General features: G+C 43.1%; 1 pseudogene; it reads right to left on the bottom strand.

Annotated features, from left to right (window-relative positions):
* The window catches only part of LOC110544820 (baculoviral IAP repeat-containing protein 1b-like), a 38,568-nt pseudogene extending 28,319 nt beyond the window's left edge, over positions 1-10,249 (bottom strand).
* Between the last annotated feature and the right edge of the window lie 7,836 nt (positions 10,250-18,085).

Here is an 18,085-nt window from a genome sequence, read left to right as displayed (position 1 = left end):
GGGAATAACAGATGAAGTGAGTTCAAAGTCAAGAGAATTTACTTTGCTCACTTTGGGAAAAACTTGGTGTGGTCTGCTAATGGGTCGTCACCTTCCTCCCACTTCTCCATACATCCTCCACAGGAAAAACACCAGACAAGGTCCTTTATGCCTAGGAAAAGGAGATGGGGTCAGCTCAACAGCCCGTACACCTGTTAACTCACAAGAATTCGACTCCAGATTTCACTAGTGAAATCCTGCTTGCTCCTCCAGTTGGATTATGTGGCAATACCACACACAGGAGGCAAGAGTTCACACAGGACTCTTGGTCCTTCCGTGGGGTGGTCAGCAACAGTCAGCAACAGTTGCTGAAGGTTCCTGTGCACCGTGTGCTTTGATGTAACCTCTCCCAAACCATCATCCTGAAAGATTTGCCATCGGGAACTGAAGTAAGAGCTCCATGAGAGCAGAGATTTCTGTCTGATCTGGGCAATGATGACATATGGGACATTCACAGACACAGGCAACTAACAAGCAATTGCTTACTGAGTAAATCGGGAGAATATATTTGTAGCTGGGGCAGGATGGAAGAGCAAACTTAGGAGCCTGTATGCAAGGCAGGTTATGAAGAACCCCTGTCTCTGCTCACATTATTGCCAGCTCTCCTCCCCTAGAAATAGGAGCACTTCATCCGTGACACTCAGGCAAGGCTGGCAAGAGAAGACAATGCGTTAAGACCACGTGGTGAGTTTTGTGCCAGTGGAATAGGCCTGTCAGATGAAGTGACCTCACGATCCCCAAGCCCAGAGGCTGAGCACCGAGGGAATTATGGAAAACTGAAGGTCTTATGAGGCCCCAAAGAGATCTATGACAAATGAAAATAAAGAAAAGTGCAAGTTTGAGATTAGACTACTTGTCAGACACAAAATTCTGACTTGGGTGCTAAAGAGATGCTCAGCATGAAGAGCACTGGCTGCTCTTGCAAAGGAGTCAGGTTTGTTTCCAGCACCACATGCTGGCTCTCGGCAACTGTATCTCCAGTTCCAGGATCCAACACCCTGTCTAGCCTCTGAGGGCACCAGGCAGGCATGTGGCACCCATACTTACATTCAGGCAACACTCATACTCAGAAATGTAAAAATAAAGTGGAAAAACCCGACTGACCTGTGTAGAAAAGGCCTGCTTTGATGAGAGCTTCAACAGCCACAGGTGACTAGTCGGGCCAGTCCTTAAAAGTGTCCTTCCTCACTTCTTCATTAGCAAAGATGCTGTCATTGCAGTAAGCTTGGGAAAAAAGATGTGGGTGAGAAGAGCAGGCTTTGATAACAAAGTTCAAGTGAGTTGTGTGTATAGGTGGGATGATCTTATGATCTGTGCTTGTGTCAGAATAATTGAGGGTGGTTAGAAGAGCAGGAAGAAATAAGAGATATAAGAAAGACCATGGTAGAACTGCTGGGCAAAGACTGGGGTATTCCATTCATTCTATTCATTTCTGTGCATGGTCAGTGTGTTAAAATGTAACTTAAGACTGTTCCCTGGTTATCTAGCATTGGGATAGAGCAATATTGAGAGGAGATTCCTATTTCCAGAATCATTGTGAAGATTTGAGAAAGGTCATTTCCCCTGTGGCTCCCTTAAAAACATTTGTTATGACAGCTTGTTCCTTGAGATGACCACATGTGGGGGGGTCTCCATTAGACTTTTTACCTCACCCTGGTCTCTGGACACTGGTACATTTCTTCTTCATGCTGTGAGCACGTGAAAATTTAATTCCCATTATCTTGGTCTGACAAGTTTTTCAAGATGAAAGCCTGCCTGCCTGTGTTCACATTTCATCCTCGGATTAGGATTTTTTTTCCTTTTGCTTTAAGTATTTCATTGGCACAGAGAATACTATACTTTAATTTAATTAAGAAAAAATTTTAGAGTCTAGAAACATTTTGTATTTTACTTTTGACTTCATTAAGCCCTGAGATCATAGGGAATAGGTTATACTGTTTTCCTCAGTGCTCACCAGTGTGCTTTCTGGTTGTGAAGAGCAGGTTGGCACTTCAGACTTTCCTTAGTTTCCTTCTTTATCTCATCATTTTCTTTCCCTACATCAGGAAGCTGTCTCAAGACTTACAATTCGGAGTGTTTCATGTGTGTGCAAGTCCGTTTGCATATATGGACTCACATCTGTGGAAGTCTGAGGACAACCTTCCCTGTTTCTCTTTTAACCTGCTCATTTAACAATGACAAGAGTGCGCTGGGCAGGACTGTAGACTCTTCATTTTGCTAAGGTAGCATTCATGAGCAAGCCTTCTTCTGAGAAACCCATTTACCTATGTCCACAATGTCACCCTTCTTGTAGACTCTTGATCTTGTGGCCAAAGACACAGCTCTGCGTTCCCAAGACCTAGAGAACACTGCTTCTCCTTTTCCCCATAGTGTTTGCTATTTTAACAACTTATTAGAAAATGGTGTTTTCAGTCAGAAGGATGCCATGTGTGTGCTTGTAAGTATGTATGTATGTGTAGCCAGACATTTGAGTACTTTATTGGGTTCTTTTATCTACCACCGTTCTGCCCCTTCTTCCACCCTTCCAAACCTCCAACACTAGGTAAAAGAGAAAGAAGGTTAGAGGGGCTTCAATACTGTTAGAATACTACATGCTGGTTAGGGGCATCGATTTCCTTGGAGCAATATTCAATTTCTTCCACTCATCTCTACACACAACCGCGTGACAAAGAGCAACCAACCCTAAAAGCACCAGCGACTACCAGCAGCAGCTGCAGCAGCCAGCGCCTCTACCAGAGCAGGAGGAGCAGCAGCCACAGCCCCACTGGCAGCTCTAGCATTTCTATACTCACTCAAGAGTCCCCGGAATTTCAAAAGTCTTACACTTGCAGAAACTACCTGCAGTTGGCCAAATCACACCCAAGCTAAAGTAGGAGGCAAATCAGAGTCAGCTTCTGGGGACAATCTAAAGCTGCCCCAGATCTCACATCTGCAATTAAAATGAAAACATATTCCCATAACTGTCTGTGTTTTTAAAGAAACCAAAATCCTCACTACATGTATGTGTGAGTGTTTTGCCTACATGTTTGTATGTCTACCACACGTGTGCCTGGAGACTTCTCTGGTGGCCAGAGAGGAAGTCAGATTCCTGTGAGAGGGGGTTGCAGATTGTTGTAAACTGCTACCACTTTGAATTGAACCTGAGTCCTCCGCAAGAACAACAAACACTCTTAACATCTGAGACATCCCTTCACCTCCTGCTCATTTGGGGGGTGAGACATAATGCGTTGCCATGTAGGCTAAGTTAAGCTATCCTTAAAATCATCCTATTTCTGCCCCAGCTTTCTTAGTGCTGGGATCACAGGCATGGAGCTCTACACTTGGCACTAACCTCATGCAGCCCATACTGGCCTCTAACCTGTTATTATAGTCTTACCTGGGCAGAAGTGTCTCCTTCCACCTTCCAAGAGCAGGAATTCCAGGGATGAGCAGCCTCAGGCGACCATGGAATTCTTACTGTATTATGATTGTTTTCATCCTGTCCAGTATCCCTTGTCCCCACGTACCTGACCTCTGCTGGGGCTGAACTCAGGGTCTATCCTACTTGCTATACAGATGCTCCCCAACTCAGCAAGATTCCTAACATTCGGGTTTTGTTTTCCTGTGGGTGCTGGGATGGAATCTAAGGACTTGCTCATGCTAGGCAAGGGAGCAACACACTCAGGCCTCTTGTCTCATTCTAATGTGGATATTCCTTAACTTCTTAACAGCACACAGAGCCATTTAAGAAAGCAAAACAACCAAAGTCATTCTCTAATACAGAAATCACTCATGAAAATAATTTTTAAAGAAAGGTGATGAGGGCTGGAGAGATGGCTCAGTGGTTAAGAGCACTTACTGCTGTTCCAAGAGTTCTGAGTTCAACTCCTAAGACCCACAATCAGGCAGCTCACAAATGCCTGTTACTTTGTCTCCAAGGGATCTGATGATCTTGTTTATCTTCCAAAAGTACTTGTATACATGGGGCACACACAACACACACAAACACACACATACACATTCGAGCATGAAAGAGAGAGAGAATGAGAACACAAAAAAGAATCAAGCAAGGCCATTGGAATGTGCCTGAGGTTTTACCTGATACCATGGGTAATTCTCTTCTGACCCAGGAATTCACAAAATGTTCTCCCAGGGGAAAGAAATCCAGGTTACTGACTGATTGGCTGACTTACAAGATATACCTCTATCTGTGGCCTGCAACTTAAGGTCTTCCCAAACTGAAGTGCATTTTCATTCGAGCAGCAGAATTTGAGCAAAGCAGTCCTTTAATTTTGGTTTGATTTCTATTGATCTTGTAAACTTTGATGCAGTGCCAACATCAGTGAAATGGAAGCTTCTCAGGGTCACTCTTACTACACACCCTGTGCAACCACAGAACTGCAGTTACACACAGAGGTGTATTTTGACTCATGAGGAACTGAGACATGGGAAGGGAGCCTTGCTCAGAAGAACCTCTCCAATCACGCAGCTCTCCCTCTGAGAAAACTGCACCCCAACTGTCAGCCCATGCCCTCTGCAGGGGCTGCCTCTCAGTCAGTCAGACAATACAGTCTCCTTTCGCTTCAGTTTGAGGTGGGTTCCCACTGCTTGCCACTAGGAAGTCCTTACCAATTATATAGTGTGAATAACTAGTTCAGGAGCCAACTTTGAGTGCCCAGCCTCTGCCATGTACTAGGTCAGAAGATTGAGTCTGACATCCAGATGGAGGAGGCAGGAGGTAGCTAGAGTAGTGGCCTCACTCAGAGGGAAGATGACAGAGGCAGCGGAAGCAAACCAAAGCCAGGCTGGAAACTGTCTAAGTGGTTCCAGCTTCACAAGACAAGAGTTTTGTTTCCTCTCTGCAGAGAGAGGGAGGACAATGAGAAGAGAAAGGAAGAAAAACAAAGAATATTTGGGAAAACAAACAAACAAACAACAGCAGCAACAAAACATCACCCTGACGTATCACATCTTGGAAAGAGTTGACATTGTAAATTACCGTTACATGAACAAATCCCTTATACCTCTGAATATACTGGGCAATTTCCTCTGACGATTTCTCGCTTTGAAGAAATTCACATCTACAATTAAAAATATGGTTAAAAACACTCCCAGTATTGTGACGAAGGCCATCTATATCACAAGAAATATTTGCTAAAAGCCCATCAAACTGTTGAACTTGATGCTTCAATAAAACTGGCCATTTTTTTTTCCTGAAGTCTTACTCATGAGAATTAACATTGTGTTAGAACCATGTAAATCATATTAATGACAAAATACCATTATTTAAAATTCCAACCTTGTGCTGCTTTAGTTTTTCATCAACTTGACATATAAGCTAGAGTCATCCAGGAAGAGGGATCCTCCGCTGAGAAAACACCTCCATCACACTGGCTTGTCAACAAGTCTGTGGGGTGTTTTCTTGATTAATGATTGATGTTGGAGGGTCCAGTCTGCTGTGGGCAGAGCCACCCCAGGCAAGTGGCCCTGGGAGGCCTAAGAAAGGAAGCTGGATATGAACCTGGGGCCAAGGGGACAAGCAGTGTGTCCCTTCGTAGTGTCTGTCTGTTCCTGCTTATGTTCCTGCGCTGACACCCCTCAGTGTGGTTTGTAATCTGGACATGTAAGCCAAGTAAACCCTTTCCTCCCAGGGCTGCTTTTGGTCATGGTGTTTATCAAAGCAACAGAAAGCAGAGCAGGACAATCTTCATATTAGTTTAACTTTTAGTTCAAGGCAGGGTCTCCCTGTGTTTCGACGGTGATGCCAAACTGTGACCTCAGGCCATGCTCCCACCTCAGCCTCAACAGTAGCCTGCGCTATAGGCACGCACTGCTATACCCCGCTGCTCTCTTCTTGAAACACATGTGCGGTAAATCAAAGAGGTTGATTCATAGCAAGCAGAGAGTGGAACACACACTCATACTCTAAATCAATGTAAAAATTCACTGAGGATGAAGGGAGCAGGCATTTGAATACTAGCTAAGATATTTAATGTTACTCCACTTTATTGTTCATCTTTGTAGGAGACAATAATTCTATGGCTTTTTTTAAAATCACTATTTAAAGTTATATGCTAAAGTTATAAATGTCAGATACCAAAATCATACCACTAAACACATTATCACAAATAATTAAAATACACGTCTTTCCTAAGCCCCCTCCACTTCCCAGGGGCATATATTCTTTGTTCTCTGGAAGTTGAACTGCCCATCAGCTGTTCCCAGCGTATGTGATCCCTATATGGTTCTCGCTGGCCATTCCAGGCAGGCTTCTCGTCTCCTGCTCCTCCTGACTTCGTCAGCTGCTGGGAGGCAGCCCCCCAGGCAGGAGGAGAACCACAGTTATGAGATTACAGGTGTGTGCCACCATATCCAGCGAGAATTTTCATTTGGTGCATATTTTTCTGAATATGGGAAACCACTTGTAATATTTTAAAGACTGTTCTCGTCTTTTCCATCAATACATCGTTTCCATTCCTGTGCAGATTGATTCATTTGGTAGTTAAGGTAAATCATGAAACTGCTCGACCCGACATATTGTAGTGTTAGGGACAATAAAACAACAGTAGTAACTGTTGAGAGGGCTGGAGAGCATGCGCTCAATGTACTTGCAGAATACCTGGGCTCAGCACTGGCACCCACTTTGGGCAGCCACCTGTAACTGCAGTGGTAAGGAAGTCTGACACATCTGTCCTGAGGGTGCCTGCACTAATGCACATCCCCAATGTCCCAAATATTAAAACTGAAGTAAACAATTGGGTCTGGGGATTGTCTCAGCAGGTAAAGCACCTTAGGTTAGGCATGAGGCCCTGAGTTAGAATCTGTGTTGCCCATATAAAAGCAGGGACCAGGCCACCATATCACTAATTCTAACCCCGGAGGGATGGGGGCAGATGGATCCCATGTGGCTTGTCTCAAAAGATAAGGTGAAGGTGGGCTAGGTTAGCATGTGACCTCCACAGGAATGCACAATGGCAAGTATGTACACTACACACCAACACACCACACATATTAACACAGTCTACATTCACCAACATACTACACAGGAAATATGAAAACGAAAAGATAAAAAGAAAAAATAACACAAAAGAGAAAAGGGCCATTTAAGTTGATGTGATTCAAGCTTTTCACTATGTGACCAGATTTCCTTGCTTGAAAATTTCTAGGGTGACCCCATATTGGACAGGAGAAAGATCAAAACTCATGTGGTACTCCAACAAGGTTGCTCTTTTATCTCCAGTTTTATTTTGCTAAATATCAAGCAACAGAAACAGAAATAAAAGCTGAAATCTTTAAGAGAGAAGCATTTGAAACTTACGTGGGGAACCACTTGGCATGCTCCTTCCAGGGATCCTCTCCTTCTTCCCAGTGTCCCAGGCATCCACTGCAGGAGAAGCACTGCACAGTGTCCCTTTCACCTACAGATGCAGGGAAGCGATGGCACCAGGTGTGTCTTGGAGCTGATCATACTGAACCAGAGCAACACAGACCCCAGCATGCTTGTTCTTCCATGTCTCCTCTGGCTGAATCCGTGGCCACATCCCACAGCCCTAAATGACCCATTCCTGAGCTCTGGACCTACATTTCCCAGCCATGGCCATCTTCCATAGACTTAACCCTCAACATGCTAGTTTCTTACATATACAGGCTGCTCTTTGGCTTTCAGGACCTAAGAGATGGAGAAGTAGGAAAAAGCTAGAACTACCTGGAATAATGCTGTCAGAAGGTCTAAGAGTTAGCTTTGCCATGTCACGTCTATGGAAATAGAGGCACAGTTCTCTAATTCTCTGAGCCTCAGTGAACTCAACTATCAAACACGGGGGAAGGGCAAACTGAGTGAATTAGAATTAGTGTTCAATCCATGTATAGCATAAGCAGGTACTCAGCACCCACAGATCCTGTTGTAATTGTCGTCCACATCTGTCCTAACACCTGTGTGTGGCCGGGGCCTTTCAAAAGTGTAGTCTTCTTGAGGATAGTTTGCCTCATGGATGGGAGTTAAATAAGTAAAAACAAACCCTTCCAAAACTATAGAAATTAAATCAATCAAGGAAACATATAAATAGTAATATTTGTGAAATGAGAAGAAAGTGGATTTAAGCTATCTCATAATCCATTTTCAGGTCCTTATGAATGGAGCTAGTGTTTTCTGGAGTCTTCTTATTCTGTTTTCCAGTGCTGGGACTAAACCAATGGCCTTTCACATCCTAAGATAGGCCTCAAGTAATGAGCTACAGCTCAACCTTCAGTTAATATATTTCTAGGCCCACATTTACAGAAATTTGTCCATATTTACAGAAAACCTTTTATTTTATACATATTTGGCAAGTTAATAATGCTACAGTAAAGTAAATTATAGCGGAAGTAAAATTATTAAAGTTTAATGAACTAGATCTTTAATATAACAATTAACAAATAAGGAATGATTAACAAGAAGTAGTAAAAGAAGGAGGAGGAAGAGAGAAGGAGGAGAAAGGAAGAGGAAGAAGAACAACACGAATAAGAAGAATGCAGATGAGGAGAAGAAAAGGAAACAGAAGGAGGAGAAAAAGGAGGAGGAGACGAAGTAGGAGGAGAACAAGGAGAAAAAAAGGAGGAGGAAGAAGAGAAATATCAAAACAACAAGAAGAACAAGAAGATGAAGAAGATGAAGACCAAGAACAACAGAGATAAGAACAAGAAGAAAAAGGAGAACAATAAGAAGACCAAGTCCAAGAAGAACAAGAACAAGAACAGAAGAGAACGAGTAAAAAGGAGGAAGAGAAGGAGGAAAAGAAAAGAAAGGTTGGAGAGATGGTTCAGTGGTTAAGAAGGTTCATGCAGGAGACTGGAGTTTGGTTCCCAGCACCCACCTCAGGCATTTCTCAACCACATGTAACCACTGGGCCAGGGGACTCACATCCCACCCACCCCTCACAAATACATCATTTCTTTAAATTTTATTAATTACACTTTATTCACTTTTTTATCTCCCCATAAACCCTTACTTCCTCCTCTCCCAACCCCACCTTCTCTCCCCCTTCTCTACACATTCCCCTCCCTAAGTCCACTGTTAAGGGAAGTCCTCTTCTTCCTTCTGATCCTAGTCAACCAGATCTCATCAGGAGTGGCTGCATTGTCATCTTCTGTGGCCTAGTAAGGCTGCTCCCCCCTCAGGGGAAGGTGATCAAAGAGCAGGCCAATCAGATTATGTCAGAGGCAGTCCCTCTTCCCATTACTATGGAACCCTCTTGGACACTGAACTGCCATGGGCTACATCTGTGCAGGGGTTGTAGGTTATCTCCATGCATGATACTTGGTTGGAGTATGAGTCTCAGGAAAGACCCCTGTGCTCAAATTTTCTGGTTCTGTTGCTCTCCTTTTGAAGTTCCTGTCCTCTCCAGGTCTTACTATTTCCTACTTCTTTCATAAGATTCCACTCACTCTGCCTAACAGTTGGCCATAAGTCTCAGCATCTGCTTTGATAGTCTGCAGGGCAGAGCCTTTCAGAGGCCCTCAAGGCAGACTCCTAACTTGTTTCCTGTTTTCTTCTTCTTCTGATGTCCATCCTCTTTGCCTTTCGGGAGAGGGATTGAGCATTTTAGCCAGAGTCCTCCCTCTTGATTTAGTTTGGAAACTAAATTTTTACAGAAACACCTCACAAAATGGGACCCAGTTAGTTACCTATAAATACAAAGCCGGCTGTGGAGAGTCCATGTGGCGAGGTCCCATGGGCATAAAACGGCCACTTCTCAAAGGCCTCCAGCCTGGCCTCCTCTTCTTGGTACTGTGTTTTGCCACCTCTCGGCGTCTTCTCTGGACTCTTCACCCTTATGTCATACTTGCCAATGTTACCGACATCTTTGCCCAACAGGAACTCACATTCTGGACGTAATTTCTTGTGGATTTCTATGGGAAGGTTCTTGAGTCTGGTGCTAAAGAGGATTAAGCTACAGCAAAAGCACTGCACCCCAACTTTCACCCAGGTATGGTAAAACCCAGCAGCTGCCATGTCTTGAGGTGTCCATGATTTGAATGACTCATAGGTCACAAAAGTCTTTAATCTTCTTGCTTCACTGCGCATCTGTGAGTTAAAACCTTTCTTCATCTTCATTTGTTCTTTGTGGTCTTCTTCATGCTGTCTCTTTAAGATCCGAAGTGAGTCTACACCAAGAAGAGCAGAGAACTCAGAGGCCAAATCATCATCAAACTCGTAAATTCTCTCCTCGCAGGCTTCTCCCTGGGATGCCATTTTCTAAATGAGACAGGAATGTGGATGATTTTGGTGTCTGCAATATCTTTATTATAAAGGGTTGTGTCTCTGAGCCAGGAAGATGGCTCAGTGGGTAAAGAGGCTTGCCACAAGCCCGATGATTTCAGTTTGTTCCCCAGGACCCACATGGTAGGTAGAAGACCAGCAAATTTTGTATGTTGCCATCTGACCTCCACTTGTGAAAGACAGAAGTTGCTTGAGAACCTATGAAACATCAATATTCACTCACTCAATCAACAAATATTTGCTAAGCACCTACCTGTGTGTCAAGCAATGGGCTAGGCCTTGAGGACTGGCAGTGAACTAGACACAGAGAGCCAGATCCACTCATGGAGCCTTGCAAGTGTCCTTTAGCTTGACTGTTTGCTTGTTTTTCTTAGACAGAATCTTGCACTTAAGGGTGAAGCCGACAAGCATAGTAGAGCATTTGGTCTGGTACCATATTTGGTTTTGTAATAATGTGCTTGGTGTTCCTAAGTCCTTCACCTGTACACACTCTTTGCACACCCCTCCTTCAAGACACAGCTTGTAGCCTCATCTCTGGACAACAGTATAGATTTCCCTGTCCCTAACAGTAATCAACTTTAGTCAGTCTCTAGTCAAGTACATTCCCAATGTATTGGGATAGGAGGATTGGAAATGCTGATCAAACTGACCTGGATTTGGGTGCAGATGCAGGCAGGCAAAACTGTGTCTTTAATGTTTAAGGAGAATCCTCTATTTTCTATCTTAGGCACATATATACTTAAAATCACACACATTCTATGACATACATGTGACATGCGCAATGACCAAGGACTTGGATAATTCAAATCCGCCAGTCAAAACAGAGGGCCCTTACTTAGCAACCAGCCTTTCCATCTCCTGAGCCCCATAAAAGAAATCCCTAAACAATGATGAGACTCCCTAAACACTCTCACTCAAGTGGTCAACTATCAGTCTTGAAGGTAAAAGTCTGTGCCACTGTTTCCTTCCAGCTAAGGTTATTTTGTTTTTGTGCAAATCCATGGGACCCTTTATCTCTTGGAATGATAAACCCAGTGTCTCAGCCTCTTGGATGCTGAGATATGTGTCACCATGCCCAGCTCCACCTCTGAAGTATAAAGACAATGACATAGGTTTACCACGTATGTTAAAGAAAAAATATGCACAATTATGTAGCCTGAGAGTGACAATCTGATAATATCATTCAGTTAAAATTATTCTTGAATATTTTATTTTTAAGTATGTGTGTATATATTTCAGAAAAGGTGTTGGGCCCCCATAAACTGCAGTTACTGGTAGTTGTGAGTGGCTTGGCCTCCGGGTCGTGAGCCAAATTTGGCTCCATTGCAAGGGTAAATCCATTCAACTGTAAGGCCATCTCTCCAGCCTCCAAACACATTGTTTTTGTCATGTTTGCTCTCCAGTCTTAGTGCTTCATATGATCTCCGGATGCTCCCTGTTTCAGGCATGGATTTGAGTCTGGGAGGCAGCTGCTGGGGTTCATAGGTTCTTAAAACTCTTTACAATGGGTTGTAGAGAGCATGTGGATAGTGATAGGGTGAAGAGTCCTTATTAAAGGAGAGATACTGATGAGCTCAGAATCAAACCAGACCTGGGCTATGACCTGGTGCCAAGAGAGGATGGAAGTGGCTAAGCATGACATCTGATATAAAATTTGCATAGAACCTTACTGCCTTGATGATTTTACAAAGCTAGCTCTTCATGAACATGCTCCCTTTGTTAATGAAGCCCAGGTGGGGAAGGGCTTCCAGCCTTACACCTTTCTTGTTAATTTCTGGAACCTCTTTCTTCACCCAGTTCCCTATTCTTCCGACTCACAATTATTGAAATGACTACAATAGACTATACAGACTATTTTACAGTGTAAAATTGACAAATATTTGCAATGTATTGAATTTTGGCTATGTGTGCTTGTAGGAACGAGCCCAAGGCCTTGGCTCTGCTAATCAGTACCCACCACTGAGCAGCAGGCCCAGCCAGCACTGTCATCTGTTTTTGGTTTTGTTTTTGTTTGAGACAGAGTTTCACAGTATAGTCTTCACCATCCTGGAACTCACTCTGTAGACCAAGCTGGCCTCAAACTTACAGAGATCTGCCTGCCTCTGCTTCCTGAATGCTAGGATTACAGGCATGTGCCACCACCATCCTGCTGGTTTTGTTTACATTTTTGACACAGGGGCTCACTGTATATCCCAAACTAATCTGGAACACAATATAGAGACCAGGTTAGCATCAAATGTGTGGCTATCTTCCTTTTTCTCCATCTGTAGTGCTGAGCTAACAGGCCTGCATCACCATACATGTTCTTCCACCATACTTCTCATGAGACTAGAGGATACAAGCTACTCAGGCAGTCTGAGCTCAAGTAACTGGAAAACAAGAAGTTTCCTTGACTGGAAGCCAGAAGTAGCCAGACTGACTTGACACCAAATGTAAAACGATTCCAGGGTCTCAACACTTGAGATGCCAATGCTAGGTAGCCAAATAGAGACTAGCAGCCTTTGATGGAACTGATGGAGCCCTCCCTTACAGCTGGATTTGGACACCACTTTCCATCGCAAAGCTGTTTCCTCTTGGATAAAGGAATGAAATCTGAGTTCTACTTCTGGCCCGAGTTAGAGATATGACATTCTCCACTGTTCCAAAGATTGCAATGTTGCTTATTACTGTGTTCTCCTTTAAGAGTAAATCTAGCTAAGCCTATGAATCACCTGGCTGGGAGTTCACACCAGAGTCACTAGAAGACAAGGTAAAGAAATGGGAGGAATACTTATCCCCTAAGAAAGAAGATACACTTCTCAGAAGCCCTCACCCCTATGTAGTGGCTTCCACAGCTAAGCCTCTCCACTTTTCTGAATTCTAAGTTAAAAGTATTAACTTTTCCTCTGCTTTCTATCTCTTTTTCACATACTGATCCAAAATCTATGCATGCTTTTCTTGACACTCTGGACTCCCTTCCTCTGCAGACTCCCTACACACTCTCTGTCCAGATGGTTACTGACCTTGATTGTCAAACCTGCCTGTTTTCTTGGACCCATCTCCAAAGGTATGGCCTCCCCCCCCATCTCTTTCCTGCTGGCAGTTACCAAGATTTACAGCTTGTCCTACTTGTTTTTGATCAGACACTAATAAAATGGTCCTCAAGTTTCCTTCTGATTCCTTTTAATTTGTTGTTACAAGACTCATAATCCTTAAAACGAATTCTCGTTTCCTTGGCAACACTTCATGTATGAGTATGTGTGTGTGAATGTGAATGTCTATGAGTGTATGAGAAGTGTGAGTGTATATGTGTGTGTGGTGTAAGTGCACACATGCCTCAGAGCTCTTTGGAAGTCAGAGGACTTTTAGAGGTTGTTTCAATTCCTTTCATCTTCCCTCTCTAGTGGAATACAGGGATCAACACAAGCCATTAGGCTCGTAAGATATGTACTTTTACTCACTGAGCCATCCATCTTGCTCCCCAACTCTTCCATTTTTAAAAATATGTTCATACATAATTGTTTAATTACTCCCCAAATGTGGATCATTTAAGCCATTGTCCTTCTTCATACATAAAGATGAATTCAATATTCAATATTCTTGTAATGATATTAATAAATATTTCCAACATTTAAAAAATCTCCCCAGAGTAAATTCCTGAAATAAGAATAGCTGGGTCAACCACATGCATCCTCTTAAGGATTTTGGTGTCTGTCAGGCACTGGCTTTGCTAATGGTCTTCTGAGTTCCTTTTACCTTCAATATGGTCAGGGTCCTGCTTCTTCTCCGGTGGTTTCTTGCAATGGGATTTCACATATCAAAACTCCATGTCTCTCTGTAATAGGAATTAAAATCTGCTTATGAACTGAGAACTGATTTCCCAAGAGAAAAGAGTGGTCAGGAGTCTTCATGGATTCCTAGCCCAGCATCCTAGTGGCCATGTGGGTGACCATCAAGAGGCTGTCCTAGGCACAAATAAGTATCTGACACTTCTTTAAACATGAGTTCTGAGACTCCACCACAACCTTTTGGACAATGACTATTTGAAGTCATTGAAGTCATTGAAGAATCTGCTTTCATTCAAACCACACATCTAACTCCTCCCCAACATCCACTCCATTCAAGGAGGAAGTTACAAAATTCTCAAACATATGTGATTTCTCAAGGAGCTCAGCCAATATTTGTGCCCCCCATTCGTTATCTTGTATCTAGAAAATTAACTTAGTAGGTTGGGTTTCTTAAGATAAATGCAAGTAAATCCTAGGAATTTATGTTAGATCTTGTTTTTCTCAGTTTAACCAGCTAGGCTGGTTAACTGGCACTATCAGTTCAACTTCAGATTGTTGGAATCATATGTACAATGAAACATGGCTGCTCAGCTAAATTAAATTGGAGCCTTACCAATAGAATGTATCAAAGAGAAGAGAGAATATTAGGACTATTCTTATATTGGATATTAGAATATTAGATAAAGTAGAGGAACTGGACCACTCAAGGAAATAATGCGTAAACTCTCTAAAACTACATGAAAGGAACATGCAGGAACTTTGGAACATCGTGAAAAGACCAAAATCTTCTAATTATAGGCACAGAAGAAGGAGAAGAATCCAAGGCCAGTGGCTGTGCCAACTAGTTTTACGACAACTTGACACAATCTATAGGCATCTGGGAAGAGAGAACCTCAATTGATAAATTGCCTGCATAAAATCAGGATGTAAGACATTTTCTTAATTATTGATGGACAGGACCAGCCTATTTTGGGTGGTGCCATCCCTGGGACGGGAGTTCTGTAAAAAAACATGCTGAGCAAGCTGTGTGGAGCAAGCCTGTAAGTAGCACCCATCCATGGCTTTTGTATCAACTTCTGCCTCCGGGTTCCTGTCTTGTTTGGGTTCCTGTCCTGACTTCCTTCAATGGTGGAATAAAATGGGAAAGTGTAATCCAAATAAACCCTTTTCTTCCCAACTTGCTTTTTAGTCATGATGCTTCATCGCAATAATAGAGAGCATAAGTAAGACACCATTTTAAACTACTGTATGCAGCATAACTATCTCTCATAGCTGAAGGACAAAGAAAAACTTTTCAAAGTATAAACAGGATAAAAGAATTCTTTTCCAGTAAACCAGACCAACAGAGGAGCAATTCTTTGAACTGAAAATAAGCATAGCCAAGCAACTGAAGAAAGTAAACTTTTATAATAATTGAAATAATAATAAAAAAAGGATTAACACCGTAAACAGCAAAACGACAGCAATGAACATACACTTTCAATAACAACATTAACTTTAATATTAATGGCCCTAACTCACTGGTTAGTATTTTTGTCAACTTAATACAAGCTAGAGTCATGTGGGCAGAATGAGCCTCAATTGATAAAATGCCTTCACCAGAGAACATTATAGAGAATATCAGCCAATCGAAACCGAGAGAGCACATGATCTTGGGTGCACAAGCACAACTGATACATCTACAACATGACTTGTGCCCTTAAAGCTCAGGGAATATCTTGGAAGAGGAGTTCAAGAGATTTTAAGATACAAAGGACCAGGAAGTCTGCTGTGAGACTGTGTCTCCTAAAAATGACAGGGAAGCTTCACTCAGGATACCTCAACAATGTGGCTGCCTAAACAAGGCCCAGCCAATGACAACACCAGTATATATGCTGGCCTGAAAGGAAGGACTCTCACAGGTCTTACCCCAGATAAAAAACCTTGTATAACTAAGAAACACTGAGAACACGAGAAATAGTATTCCCTGAGATGAGCCCCCAGTTGGTTATCCAATACCAAGTAGTAGGCCCTCAAATCCTGTGCAAACAAGTAACACCAAAAGAACTAGAGAGGTTGCATTTTTATGTTTAGGTACGTACATGCACACACACATATAATACTGCGACAATAACCATTAAGATAAAGAGACCATGGTTTCAAGAGGGAGCCAAGAGAAGTAAGTGTATGGTTAGTAGAAGAGGGTGTGCGTGTGTAATTTTAATTAAAAAAAATAAAAAATAGGTGACAAGATGGTGGCGCCTTCTTGTCTGAAGAGCAGGACAACCTTTTCTGTACAGCGACCAAGAGACTGAACTCTGGGCCCTAAAACAGCAGTGATTGTGTTTCCCAGGTGAGAGGAAACCCCCACGGTGTGGGAATCAGTCGGGTCCATGCTCAGGCCACCCAGTCAGAACTTGGAAGAGATCCCAGGTCGGGCAGGCACTAGGTCGCCAGACCAGAGCCACACGCCTGCATGTCCTGATCACCTTCCCAGGATCGGTGGGCACAAAAACACCAGAGACTGGGAGTCCCAGTCACGAGAAAACCCCACAGGGAAGGAAGAAAACCGGACTGACTTGGGTCCCCCAGTCTTTCCCTAGAAAAAGTCTCGCATACCGGTGGGTACAAGCCGCCATCACTGAACTGGGCTCTAGCCGCGAGCACAGACAGTTGCTGCGTGCCCAGCTCTCCAGCACAGACAGAGCTGTGAGCCCCAGGGCAACAGAGACTGGGAGTCACTGTCAGGAGAAATCCTCATAGGCAACAAAGAAAAGGGGATGGACTTAGGCCACTCAGTATATCCCTGGAAAAGGTCCTGCCGACCAGCCCAACCTAGGGACCTGCTGTGCACCAGATAGTCTGCTGTTACCAGGAGAGCGGTACCCACCTGCCACAGATTACAGCTTGGATATTGGGGCACAGAGCCCCAACTTCAGACCTACAGAAGTGCGGAATCCCCGAGATCAACTCCCAGATACTGCTCCAAGGGGAAACCAGTTATCCCTAACAAAACTGACCAAACCACGGGACACACAGGTTACAGCAGCAGAAACCCAGAAACAGGGCAGCTGTCTTCAGGACTTCTCTGGGTGAGAAGAGAGTCCTCTTGACTAACAAGGACCACAGTTACCACTCAGGTCTCTATGCCTGAGGTGAGCAGTGGCAACTCCTGAAAAACACTGACCATCCAGTGACTATACCCAAAAAGCTGAGAAGGCTTCCTTCAGGAAAAACCAACTTCCTGCCAAGGGGATTCTTTCCACCACAGGATCCAAGGAACCACCAGAAACTAATTCCAAACACCTAAGATTGCCCAATGGCTAGAGGCCAGCATAAAAGCTCAACCAACAAAAGACAGAGCAATATGGCATCTCCAGAACCCAGTTATCCAGGGGCAAGTAGCTCTGGACACCCCAGCATAATTGAAATTCAAGAAGATGACCTAACATGTATGCTCATGAAGAATATAACAGAGGAAACAAATAAAATGCAAAAAGACATAGAGGAAGATAAACTCAAACAGATTATGGCCATCTGTAAAGAAATAGAGGAAGACAAAAACAGATTATGGCCATCTATAAAGAAATACAGGAAGTTGCAGCCAAACAGTTTGTGGCCTTTAGAGAGGAAATGCTTAAATCACTGAAAGAAATAAAAGAAACAGAGGATTGTTCAAACAAACAGCTGAAGGAATTGAAGGAAAAAGAGGAAAATACAGTCAGATGGATGAAGGAAATCAACAAAACGGCTCAAGATCTGAAGATGGAATTGGAAAAATTAAAGAAACACCAATGGAGGAAATTGTGGAGAGAAAGAACTTGGGAAGAATACAGGAACTACAGAGGTTAACATAACCAATAGACTACAAGAAATGGAAGAAAGAATCTCAGGTGTGTAAGATACAATGGAAAAAATAGATGTATCTGTCAAAGAAAATCTTAAATCTAAAAAATCCTGACACAGACCATCCAAGAAATTCAAGACAACATAAAAAGACAAAACCTAAGAATAATAGGAATAGAGGAAAAAGAAGATTCCCTGCTCCAAGGCCCAGAAAATA

Source organism: Meriones unguiculatus, chromosome 6, assembly GCF_030254825.1.
Source record: "Meriones unguiculatus strain TT.TT164.6M chromosome 6, Bangor_MerUng_6.1, whole genome shotgun sequence".
Taxonomy (NCBI): domain Eukaryota; kingdom Metazoa; phylum Chordata; class Mammalia; order Rodentia; family Muridae; genus Meriones; species Meriones unguiculatus.
This window is presented reverse-complemented; position numbering and strand designations above follow the sequence as displayed.